Genomic DNA, 10,319 nt, shown 5'->3' on the forward strand with positions numbered 1-10,319 from the left:
CCCTACTCATATAATGTATAATAGAGACCCCCAGACCCCTACTCATATAATGTATAATAGAGACCCCCAGACCACTCCTCATATAATGTACAATAGAGACCCCCAGACCTCTCCTCATATAATGTATAATAGAGACCCCAGACCCCTCCTCATATAATGTATAATAGAGACCCCCAGATCTCTCCTCATATAATGTATAATAGAGACCCCAGACCCCTCCTCATATAATGTATAATAGAGACCCCCAGACACTTCCTCATATAATGTATAATAGAGACCCCCAGACCCCTACTCATATAATGTATAATAGAGACCCCCAGACCACTCCTCATATAATGTACAATAGAGACCCCCAGACCTCTCCTCATATAATGTATAATAGAGACCCCAGACCCCTCCTCATATAATGTATAATAGAGACCCCCAGATCTCTCCTCATATAATGTATAATAGAGACCCCAGACCCCTCCTCATATAATGTATAATAGAGACCCCCAGACACTTCCTCATATAATGTATAATAGAGACCCCAGACACCTCCTCATATAATGTATAATAGAGACCCCCAGACACATCCTCATATAATGTATAATAGAGACCCCAGACCCCTCCTCATATAATGTAGAATAGAGACCCCCAGACCCCTCCTCATATAATGTATAATAGAGACCCCCAGACCCCTCCTCATATAATGTATAATAGAGACCCCCAGACCCCTCCTCATATAATGTATAATAGAGACCCCAGACCCCTCCTCATATAATGTAGAATAGAGACCCCCAGACCCCTCCTCATATAATGTATAAGAGAGACCCCCAGACCTCTCCTCATATAATGTATAATAGAGACCCCCAGACCCCTACTCATATAATGTATAATAGAGACCCCCAGACCTCTCCTCATATAATGTAGAATAGAGACCCCCAGACCCTTTCTCATATAAAGTACCGCTGCTATTAACCCTTTGTGTCCCCAACTATTAAAGGGAACCTATCACCCCGTTTTTTGAGATTGAGCTATAAATACTGTTAAATAGGGCCTGCGCTGTGTGTTCCTATAGTGTATGTAGTGTACCCCGATTCCCCATGTATGCTGAGAAATAACTTACCAAAGTCGCCGTTTTCGCCTGTCAATCAGGCTGGTCAGGTCGGGAGGGCGTGGTGACATCGCTGGTTCTTCCTCAGCTTTACGTTGGTGGCGTAGTGGCGTAGTGGTGAACAAGCAGCGCGCGATCTGCGCTGTAATCCCTTGCATCGGTGGGGGCGGCCATCTTCCTGGGGCCGCGCGTGCGCAGATCGAGTGCTCTGCTGCACGGGGCTTCAGGAAAATGGCCGCGGGATGCCGCGCGTGCGCATTAGAGATCGCGGCGACCATTTTCCCAAAGCCGAGTTTGCATCTCGGCTTTGGGAAAATGGCCGCCGCGATCTCTAATGCGCACGCGCGGCATCCCGCGGCCATTTTCCTGAAGCCCCGTGCAGCAGAGCACTCGATCTGCGCACGCGCGGCCCCAGGAAGATGGCCGCCCCCACCGATGCAAGGGATGACAGCGCAGATCGCGCGCTGTGTCTTCACCACTACACCACTACGCCACCAACGTAAAGCTGAGGAAGAACCAGCGATGTCACCACGCCCTCCCGACCTGACCAGCCTGACTGACAGGCGAAAACGGCGACTTTGGTAAGTTATTTCTCAGCATACATGGGGAATTGGGGTACACTACATACACTATAGGAACACACAGCGCAGGCCCTATTTAACAGTATTTATAGCTCAATCTCAAAAAACGGGGGTGACAGGTTCCCTTTAACTATTGATGTTGCCTATGCAGCATCAATAGTAAAAATATGTCATGTTAAAAATAATAAAAAAAAAAACCTGCTATACTCACCCTCCGCCGCCTTTCCCGCTCCTCGCCACGCTCCCGGGACTGCTCCATTGCAGGCGGCAGCTTCCGGTCCCAGGGCTGGTGTGCGACAAGGACCTGCCGTGATGTCACGGTCATGTGACCGCGACGTCATCACAGGTCCTGCTCACACCAGCCCTGGGACCGGAAGCTGCCGCTTGCAATGGAGCGGTCCCGGGAGCGTGGCGAGGAGCGGGAAAGGCGGCGGAGGGTGAGTATAGCAGGACTTCAACGGGCCTTCGGGAGGTGAATATATGTTTGTTTTTTTTTAAGTCTCTATACTACGTGGCTCTGTGCTGGGCAATATACTACGTGACTGGGCAATATACTACGTGACTGGGCAATATACTACGTGACTGGGCAACATACTACGTGGCTGGGCAATATACTACGTGACTGGGCAATATACTACGTGACTGGGCAATATACTACGTGACTGGGCAATATACTACGTGACTGGGGAACATACTACGTGTCTGGGCAATATACTACGTGTCTGGGCAATATGCTACGTGACTTAGCAATATACTACGTGACTGGGCAATATACTACGTGACTGGGCAATATACTACGTGACTGGGCAATATACTACGTGACTGAGCAATATACTACGTGACTTAGCAATATACTACGTGACTTAGCAATATACTACGTGACTGGGCAATATACTACGTGACTGGGCAATATACTACGTGACTGGGGAACATACTACGTGGCTGGGCAATATACTACGTGACTGAGCAATATACTACGTGACTTAGCAATATACTACGTGACTGGGCAATATACTACGTGACTGGGCAATATACTACGTGACTGGGCAATATACTACGTGACTGGGCAATATACTACGTGACTGGGCAATATACTACGTGACTGGGCAATATACTACGTGACTGGGCAATATACTACGTGACTGGGGAATATACTACGTGTCTGGGCAATATACTACGTGGCTGGGCAACATACTACGTGACTGGGGAACATACTACGTGGCTGGGCAATATACTACGTGACTGAGCAATATACTACGTGACTGAGCAATATACTACGTGGCTGGGCAATATACTACGTGACTGAGCAATATACTACGTGACTGGGCAATATACTACGTGACTGGGCAATATACTACGTGACTGGGCAATATACTACGTGACTGGGCAATATACTACGTGACTGGGCAATATACTACGTGACTGGGCAATATACTACGTGACTGGGCAATATACTACGTGACTGGGCAATATACTACGTGACTGGGGAATATACTACGTGTCTGGGCAATATACTACGTGGCTGGGCAAAATACTACGTGACTGGGGAACATACTACGTGGCTGGGCAATATACTACATAACTGGGCAATATACTACGTGACTGGGCAATATACTACGTGACTGGGCAATATACTACGTGACTGGGCAATATACTACGTGACTGGGCAATATACTACGTGACTGGGCAATATACTACGTGACTGGGCAATATACTACGTGACTGGGCAATATACTACGTGACTGGGCAATATACTACGTGACTGGGCAATATACTACGTGTCTGGGCAATATACTACGTGGCTGGGCAATATACTACGTGGCTGGGCAACATACTACGTGACTGGGGAACATACTACGTGGCTGGGCAATATACTACGTGACTGAGCAATATACTACGTGACTTAGCAATATACTACGTGACTGGGCAATATACTACGTGACTGGGCAATATACTACATAACTGGGCAATATACTACGTGACTGGGCAATATACTACGTGACTGGGCAATATACTACGTGACTGGGCAATATACTACGTGACTGGGCAATATACTACGTGTCTGGGCAATATACTACGTGTCTGGGCAATATACTACGTGGCTGGGCAACATACTACGTGACTGGGGAACATACTACGTGGCTGGGCAATATACTACGTGACTGAGCAATATACTACGTGACTGAGCAATATACTACGTGACTGGGCAATATACTACGTGACTGGGCAATATACTACATAACTGGGCAATATACTACGTGACTGGGCAACATACTATGTGGCTGTACAATATACTACGTCACTGGGCAATATACTACGTGACTGGGCAATATACTACGTGACTGGGCAATATACTACGTGGCTGGGCAACATACTACGTGACTGGGGAACATACTACGTGGCTGGGCAATATACTACGTGACTGAGCAATATACTACGTGACTGGGCAATATACTACGTGACTGGGCAATATACTACATAACTGGGCAATATACTACGTGACTGGGCAACATACTACGTGGCTGTACAATATACTACGTGACTGGGCAATATACTACGTGACTGGGCAATATACTACGTGACTGGGCAATATACTACGTCACTGGGCAATATACTACGTGACTGGGCAATATACTACGTGACTGGGCAATATACTACGTGGCTGGGCAACATACTACGTGACTGGGGAACATACTACGTGGCTGGGCAATATACTACGTGACTGAGCAATATACTACGTGACTGAGCAATATACTACGTGACTGGGCAATATACTACGTGACTGGGCAATATACTACATAACTGGGCAATATACTACGTGGCTGGGCAATATACTACGTGACTGGGCAATATACTACGTGGCTGGGCAATATACTACGTCACTGGGCAATATACTACGTGGCTGTGCAATATACTACGTGGCTGGGCAATATACTACGTGACTGGGCAATATACTACGTGACTGGGCAATATACTACGTGACTGGGCAATATACTACGTGGCTGGGCAATATACTACGTCACTGGGCAATATACTACGTGACTGGGCAATATACTACGTGGCTGTGCAATATACTACGTGGCTGGGCAATATACTACGTGACTGGGCAATATACTACGTGGCTGGGCAATATACTACGTCACTGGGCAATATACTACGTGGCTGTGCAATATACTACGTGGCTGGGCAATATACTACGTGACTGGGCAATATACTACGTGACTGGGCAATATACTACGTGACTGGGCAATATACTACGTGACTGGGCAATATACTACGTGACTGGGCAATATACTACGTGGCTGGGCAATATACTACGTGACTGGGCAATATACTACGTGACTGGGCAATATACTACGTGACTGGGCAATATACTACATAACTGGGCAATATACTACGTGACTGGGCAATATACTACGTGACTGGGCAATATACTACGTGGCTGGGCAATATACTACGTCACTGGGCAATATACTACGTGACTGGGCAATATACTACGTGGCTGTGCAATATACTACGTGGCTGGGCAATATACTACGTCACTGGGCAATATACTACGTCACTGGGCAATATACTACGTGACTGGGCAATATACTACGTGACTGGGCAATATACTACGTGGCTGGGCAACATACTACGTGACTGGGGAACATACTACGTGGCTGGGCAATATACTACGTGACTGAGCAATATACTACGTGACTGAGCAATATACTACGTGACTGGGCAATATACTACGTGACTGGGCAATATACTACATAACTGGGCAATATACTACGTGACTGGGCAACATACTATGTGGCTGTACAATATACTACGTCACTGGGCAATATACTACGTGACTGGGCAATATACTACGTGACTGGGCAATATACTACGTGGCTGTGCAATATACTACGTGGCTGGGCAATATACTACGTGACTGGGCAATATACTACGTGGCTGGGCAATATACTACGTGGCTGGGCAATATACTACGTGACTGGGCAATATACTACGTGACTGGGCAATATACTACGTGGCTGGGCAATATACTACGTGACTGGGCAATATACTACGTGACTGGGCAATATACTACGTGACTGGGCAATATACTACGTCACTGGGCAATATACTACGTGACTGGGCAATATACTACGTGGCTGTGCAATATACTACGTGGCTGGGCAATATACTACGTCACTGGGCAATATACTACGTGGCTGGGCAACATACTACGTGACTGGGGAACATACTACGTGGCTGGGCAATATACTACGTGACTGAGCAATATACTACGTGACTGAGCAATATACTACGTGACTGGGCAATATACTACGTGACTGGGCAATATACTACATAACTGGGCAATATACTACGTGACTGGGCAACATACTATGTGGCTGTACAATATACTACGTCACTGGGCAATATACTACGTGACTGGGCAATATACTACGTCACTGGGCAATATACTACGTGGCTGTGCAATATACTACGTGGCTGGGCAATATACTACGTGACTGGGCAATATACTACGTGACTGGGCAATATACTACGTGACTGGGCAATATACTACGTGGCTGGGCAATATACTACGTGACTGGGCAATATGCTACGTGGCTGGGCAATATACTACGTGACTGGGCAACATACTATGTGGCTGTACAATATACTACGTCACTGGGCAATATACTACGTGACTGGGCAATATACTACGTCACTGGGCAATATACTACGTGGCTGGGCAATATACTACGTGGCTGTGCAATATACTACGTGGCTGGGCAATATACTACGTGACTGGGCAATATACTACGTGACTGGGCAATATACTACGTGACTGGGCAATATACTACGTGACTGGGCAATATACTACGTGGCTGGGCAATATACTACGTCGCTGGGCAATATACTACGTGACTGGGCAATATACTACGTGGCTGTGCAATATACTACGTGGCTGGGCAATATACTACGTGACTGGGCAATATACTACGTGGCTGGGCAATATACTACGTCGCTGGGCAATATACTACGTGGCTGGGCAATATACTACGTGGCTGGGCAATATACTACGTGGCTGGGCAATATACTACGTGACTGGGCAATATACTACGTGGCTGGGCAATATACTACGTGACTGGGCAATATACTACGTGACTGGGCAATATACTACGTGACTGGGCAATATACTACGTGACTGGGCAATATACTACGTGACTGGGCAATATACTACGTGACTGGGCAATATACTACGTGGCTGGGCAATATACTACGTCACTGGGCAATATACTACGTGACTGGGCAATATACTACGTGGCTGGGCAATATACTACGTGACTGGGCAATCTACTACGTGACTGGGCAATATACTACGTGACTGGGCAATATACTATGTGGCTGTACAATATACTACGTAACTGAGCAATATACTACGTGGCTGGGCAATATACTACGTCACTGGGCAATATACTACGTCACTGGGCAATATACTACGTGACTGGGCAATATACTACGTGACTGGGCAATATACTACGTGGACATGCATATTCTAGAATACCCGATGTGCTAGAATCGGGCCACCATCTAGTAATGTATAATAGAGACCCCCAGAACTCTCCTCATATAATGTATAATAGATAGGTTTAATGTATAATAAATAGGTTTGTTATGACGTCAATAGTCTCGTACATAACTGGGTATTGCGTCATGTCACATGGTGTGAGGTAATGGCGGAGGACATATTACCTGTGAGCGAGGTTAGAGGCACCTGCGGCAGATCCTGCAGTGGAACCGTATCCACAGAGAGGGGACAGAGCGCTAGTATCCGGCACACACGGCTCCGTGCCGCCCCTCAACCCCCGACCCTTCCCCTCTCACCCGGCGACGCCCCCAGACCGGCTGTCACCGCCAGACCGACTGAGCCACAGCGGCGCCTACAGGCCGGAGGGAAAAGCACACCTGACACCTGCTGCTACAGAGGGCGGGATAGCTCCAGCAGCGGCACCTAGCGGCCAAAGAGAGAACTGAGCGCACATCACTATTCACCAAGTTCTAATGTATATAATATGTAACATAACTTACAGTCCTGACACTGAGTCTGCGCGTCACAGATTGTATCTTATTCTCCGCACTCCTGCCCCTTAGGGTATGTTCACACGTTCAGGATTTCCATCCTTTTTTTTTCAGGACAGTTTTTTTTAAAAAACTGCAGCTCTTGGCAGAAAACGCAGGTCCTTTTTTTGTCCTTTTTTGATGCGTTTTTGATGCGTTTTTTGATGCGTTTTTTTTATCCTTTTTTTACTGTGTGTTTCCTAGGAAGCTTTTTAGGGCTAAAATGGCTGAAAATACCTAACCCTACCCCTAACCCTACCCCTAACCCTACCCCTAACCCTAACCCTAACCCTACCCCTAACCCTACCCCTAACCCTACCCCTAACCCTACCCCTAACCCTAACCCTACCCCTAACCCTACCCCTAACCCTAACCCTACCCCTAACCCTAACCCTACCCCTAACCCTAACCCTATTCTAACCTTAGTGAAAAAAAAAAAAAAAAATTCTTAATTTTTTTTATTGTCCCTACCAATGGGGGTGACAAAGTGGGGGGGTGTCATTTACTATTTTTTTATTTTGATCACTGAGATAGGTTATATCTCAGTGATCAAAATGCACTTTGGAGCGAATCTGCCGGCCGGCAGATTCGGCGGGCGCACTGCGCATGCGCCCGCCATTTTGCAAGATGGCGGCGCCCAGGGAGAAGACGGCCGGACGGACACCGGGACGCCGGGTAAGTATAAGGGGGGGAGATTAGGGCACGGGGGGGGGCATCGGAGCACTGGGGGGGGGCATCAGAGCACGGGGGGGGGGCATCGGAGCACGGGGGGGCGGGATCGGAGCACGGGGGGGCAGCCACACTCCGCCCACGCACTTCCGCCCGCTCCCCCGCACTTCCTGCTGCAGCGGTTCTGCACATCAAATCGCAGTAAAACCCGCAGATATATTTTTGATCTGCGGGTTTTACTGCGATTTTGACCTCACAATGGAGGTCTATGGGTGCAGAACCGCTGCGGTTCAGGAAGAAGAATTGACATGCTCCTTCTTTTTTCCGGGAGCTATTCAGCGCGTCTTTTTTTTTACAATTTCCGGACCATGTGCACAGTGTGTCCTGTTTTCCATAGGGTACAGTGTACTGTACCCTGCATGGAAAACAGCTGCGGAACCGCAGCGGCAAAACCGCCGCGGTTCCGCGGTAAAAAACGCACTGTGTGAACATGGCCTTATTCTCCACACTCCTGCCCCTTATTCTCCACACTCCTGCCCCTTATTCTCCACACTACTGCCCCTTATTCTCTAGACTCCTGCCCCTTATTCCCCACACTCCTGCCCCTTATTCCCCACACTCCTGCTCTTATTCCCCAGACTCGTGCCCCTTATTCTCCACACTCCCGCCCCTTATTCCCCACGCTCCTGCCCCTTATTCTCCAGACTCCTGCCCCTTATTCTCCACGCTCCTGCCCCTTATTCCCCAGACTCGTGCCCCTTATTCTCCACACTCCTGCCCCTTATTCCCCACGCTCCTGCCCCTTATTCTCCAGACTCCTGCCCCTTATTCTCCACGCTCCTGCCCCTTATTCCCCACGCTCCTGCCCCTTATTCTCCACGCTCCTGCCCCTTATTCTCCACGCTCCTGCCCCTTATTCCCCACGCTCCTGCCCCTTATTCTCCACGCTCCTGCCCCTTATTCTCCATGCTCCTGCCCCTTATTCCCCACGCTCCTGCCCCTTATTCCCCACGCTCCTGCCCCTTATTCTCCACGCTCCTGCCCCTTATTCTCCACGCTCCTGCCCCTTATTCTCCACGCTCCTGCCCCTTATTCTCCACGCTTCTGCCCCTTATTCTCCACACTCCCGCCCCTTATTCTCCACACTCCCGCCCCTTATTCTCCACACTCCCGCCCCTTATTCTCCACACTCCCGCCCCTTATTCTCCACACTCCCGCCCCTTATTCTCCACGCTCCCGCCCCTTATTCTCCACGCTCCCGCCCCTTATTCTCCACGCTCCCGCCCCTTATTCTCCACGCTCCCGCCCCTTATTCTCCACACTCCCGCCCCTTATTCTCCACACTCCCGCCCCTTATTCTCCACACTCCCGCCCCTTATTCTCCACACTCCCGCCCCTTATTCTCCACACTCCCGCCCCTTATTCCCCACACTCCCGCCCCTTATTCTCCACACTCCCGTCCCTTATTCTCCACACTCCCGCCCCTTATTCTCCACACTCCCGCCCCTTATTCTCCACACTCCCGCCCCTTATTCTCTACACTCCCGCCCCTTATTCTCTACACTCCCGCCCCTTATTCTCCACACTCCTGCCCCTTATTCTCCACACTCCCGCTCCTTATTCCCCACACTCCCGCCCCTTATTCTCAACACACTCCCGCCCTTTATTCTCCAGACTCCCACCCCTTATTCTCCACGCTCCCGCCCCTTATTCTCCACGTTCCCGCCCCTTGTTCTCCACGCTCCCGCCCCTTGTTCTCCACGCTCCCGCCCCTTGTTCTCCACGCTCCCGCCCCTTATTCTCCACGCTCCCGCCCCTTATTCTCCACGCTCCCGCCCCTTATTCTCCACGCTCCCGCCTCTTATTCTCCACGCCCC

General features: G+C 49.2%; 1 protein-coding gene across 1 annotated transcript in view; it reads right to left on the reverse strand.

Moving 5' to 3' along the window:
- The window catches only part of SCAP (SREBF chaperone), a 93,489-nt gene extending 85,956 nt beyond the window's left edge, over positions 1–7,533 (reverse strand). Inside the window, exon 1 of the mRNA XM_069729168.1 lies at positions 7,408–7,533. The gene's annotated coding sequence lies outside the window, so the exon portion shown is untranslated. The remainder of the gene's footprint in view (positions 1–7,407) is intronic.
- Between the last annotated feature and the right edge of the window lie 2,786 nt (positions 7,534–10,319).

This window comes from Ranitomeya imitator, chromosome 6 (assembly GCF_032444005.1).
Source record: "Ranitomeya imitator isolate aRanImi1 chromosome 6, aRanImi1.pri, whole genome shotgun sequence".
NCBI lineage: Eukaryota > Metazoa > Chordata > Amphibia > Anura > Dendrobatidae > Ranitomeya > Ranitomeya imitator.